The sequence below is a fragment of the Myotis lucifugus genome, unplaced genomic scaffold (assembly GCF_000147115.1).
Source record: "Myotis lucifugus unplaced genomic scaffold, Myoluc2.0 scaffold_60, whole genome shotgun sequence".
Taxonomy (NCBI): domain Eukaryota; kingdom Metazoa; phylum Chordata; class Mammalia; order Chiroptera; family Vespertilionidae; genus Myotis; species Myotis lucifugus.
In genome coordinates this window covers 5,269,027-5,272,536 of record NW_005871108.1, presented here as the reverse complement: position 1 = coordinate 5,272,536, position 3,510 = coordinate 5,269,027, and the positions used below count along the sequence as shown (strand labels likewise).

The 3,510-nt window shown below is 43.5% G+C and overlaps 1 protein-coding gene across 1 annotated transcript in view; it reads right to left on the bottom strand.

The window, feature by feature from the left end:
* Positions 1-3,510, bottom strand: part of CEP250 (centrosomal protein 250) — a 45,380-nt gene that overhangs the window by 19,997 nt on the left and 21,873 nt on the right.

Sequence of the window (3,510 nt, the reverse complement as noted above, 5' to 3'; positions counted from 1 at the left end):
TCTCCCTCTCCCTTCCTCTCTGAAATCAATTAAAATATATTTTTAAAAAACTGTACATAGGTTGAGAGGAGTGAATGAAGGTGAAATATTCTGAATGCTCCTATGTCACTCAGGAAAAAAGTAAATATACTGATTAACCTAAGGTGTTTCTTTTGTTTGCTTTTAAAAAAATATTTTTTTACTGATTTCAAAGAGGAAGGGAGAGGAGAGAGAGATAGAAACATCAATGAGAGAATCAGATCAGTTGCTTCCTGCACGCCCCCACACTGAGGATGGAGCCTGCAACCCAGGCATATGCCCTAACTGGAAATTGAACCGTGACCTCCTGGTTCATAGCTCAACACTCAACCACAGCCACGCCAGCTGGGCTTAACCTAAGGTTTTTTTAAAAAATAAATTTATTGAGGTAACATTGGTTAATAACTACAGAAATTTCAGGGGTACATTATAATTCGTTATCTGTGTACTCTATTGTATGCTCACCACCCAAAGTCTAATTTCCTTCTGTTACCATATGTTTGACCCCACTTGAGATTTTAAGTATATATCCTATATAATAAAAGGGTAATATGCAAATTGACCCTAACAGCAGAACGATGACTGGGATGACTGGTCACTATGACACACACTGACCACCAGGGGGCAGACGCTCAATGCAGGAGCTGCCCCCTGGTGGTCAGTGTGCTCTCACAGCGGGGAGCTCTGCTCAGCCACAAGCCAGGCTGATGGCTGCCAGTACAGCGGTGGTGGTGGGAGCCTCTCCCACCTCCTCAGCAGCGCTAAGGATGTCCGACTGCAGCTTAGGCCTGCTTCCCGCTGGCAAGTGGACATCCCCTGAGGGCTCCCGGGCTGCCAGAGGGATGTCTGACTGCCAGCTTAGGCCCGTTCCCCTGGGGAGCGGGCCTAAGCCAGCAGGTGGACATCCCCCAAAGGGTCCCAGACTGCGAGAGGGCACAGGCCGGGCTGAGGGACCCCCCTGAGTGCACAAATTTTTGTGCACTGAGCCTCTAGTTTTAAAATACAAAAGGAAACAACTAGCCCTGGCCAATGTGGCTCAGTGTTTAGAGCATCAGCCAGCATACTGAAAGGTCATGGGTTCGATTCTTGGTTAAGGGCAGGTACCTGGGTTGCAGGTTCCATTCCCGACCCCAGTTGCCCCATTGGGACACATGGGAGAGGCAACCAATCAAGGTGTCTCTCTCACATCGAGGTTTCTCTCTTTCTCTCTCTCTCTTTCACTCTCTCCTCCCCCTCCCTTCCACTCTCTCTAAAAATAAATCCTATATAATAAAAGCCTAATATGCAAATTGACTGAACAGCAGAACAACTAGTGGAATGACCAGTCGCTATGATGTGTATTGACCACCAGGGGGCAGATGCTCAACGCAGGAGCTGGCCCCAGGCCAGCCAAAGTGGGTGCCAGCAGGAGCCCTCCTGTCCCCCCCCCCGATTACCCTGCTGGTCGCCCCACAGATTGGCCCTGATCGCCAGCCAGGCCTAGGGACCCTACCCATGCACAAATTTCATGCATCGGGCCTCTAGTAAATAAATAAAAAACCAATGGAAATATATCCTCCAGTGAGGATTAACCAAAAATAAATATGTATTTAAGGAAACAACTAAAAGAATAAAAAATACAGTACATATCATCCAAAGCAGTAGAGAGAAAAAGAGGTAAGAAAAGACTACAACTTAATCATCCAATTTAATCCTCTAAAAGAAGTTAAGAAAGGTGATCTCTCCTCCACAAAAGACATAAAAAGGCAGGACAAATAGCATAAGATGGTGGAAATAAATCCAAATATACCTATAATCACAATAATAGAAAATGGACTAAATTATATAATTAAAAGACAAAAGAAAAATAGTTTTGAATTGGGCAAGAATGTGTCCAAGGCATTCCTCTGCTCCCTTTCCATCCTGGGGCCAATTTTAAATCCCAGGATCCGCATTTAATTCTCTGTACATATCGCAACAATGATAATAGCTAGCATATAATAATATAGAGTTCACTATATGTCAGAAACTGTTCTTAGTGTTTTTTACATATTATTTATTTAAGATCTAGAAGCTAGACCAAAGAAACCCAAAAGTCTAATTTGAAAGAATATATGCACCCGTATGTTCACTGCAGCAGTATTTACAATAGGCAAGATATGGAAGCAACCCAAGTGCCCCAAAACAGACAAGTGAATTAAAGGTTGTGGTAAATACATACAATAGAATATTACTTGGCCATAAAAAAGAGTGCAATCTCACCATCTGCAAGAGTATGGATGAACTAGAGGGTATTATGCTAAGTGAAATAAGTTAGTCAGAGAAGGACAAATACCATATGTTTTCACTTATATGTGGAATCTAAAGAACAAAATCAACGAGCACACAAAATAGAAATAGACTCATAGATACAGACTAATGGATGCCAAAGGGGAGGGAGGTTGAGGATTTGGATAAAAAAGGTGAAGGAATTAAGAAGTACACATTGGGCCCTAACCGGTTTGCCTCAGTGGATAGAGCAGTGGTTCCCAAACTTATTTGGCCTACCGCCCCCTTTCCAGAAAAAATATTACTCAGCGCCCCCTGGAAATTAATTTTTTTTAAATTTTAATAGCAATTAAACAGAAAGATATATGTATTAATGTTTCTACCTTTTTCGTAAAATATAGTAAAGAAAGGTGTAAATTAGAAACATTGAAGTTTGAAATTATGAAACTATTTATTGAACTCAGAATAGAAAGGTAATACAAAAAAAGTTAAAACAAATGCACCTGTGGCCATCACCGCCCCCCTGGATCGCTGCAGCGCCCACCAGGGGCGGTAGCGCCCACTTTGGGAATCACTGGGATAGAGCATTGACCTGCGACTGAAGGGTCCCGGGTTCGATTCCAGTTGAGGGCATATGCCTGGGTTGTGGGCTCGATTCCCAGTAGGGGGTGTGCAGGAGGCAGCCGATCAATGATTCTCTCATCAATGATGTTTCTGTCTCTCTCTCCCTCCCCTTTCCTCTCTGAAATCAATTAAAAAAAAATATATATATATGTACATGTTGGTAACTACAAAATAGTCAAGGGGATGTAAAGTATAGCATATGAATATAGTCACTAAAGTTGTAATAACTATGCATGGTGCCAGGTGGGTACTGGAAATATGGGGGGAACACACTGTAAAATATATGACTGTCTAACCACTATACGCCTGAAAGTAATTTATATATATAAAAGCCCAAGCAACCGTCTGACTATTCGACCAGTAGCTATGACATGCACTGACCACCAGAGGGCAGACGCTCAACACAAGCAGAAACTGCAGGCATGGGAACATGGAACAGACTGATGAATCTCAGAGGGAAGGGGGAGGGGGGAGGGCGGGAAGAGATTAACCAAATATCTTATATGCATAGTAGAGGCCTGGTGCATGGATTCGTGCACCAGTGGGGTCCCTCAGCCTGGCCTGCACCCTCTCACAATCCAGGACCCCTCAGGAAATGTTGGACTGCCGGTGCCGGCCCGA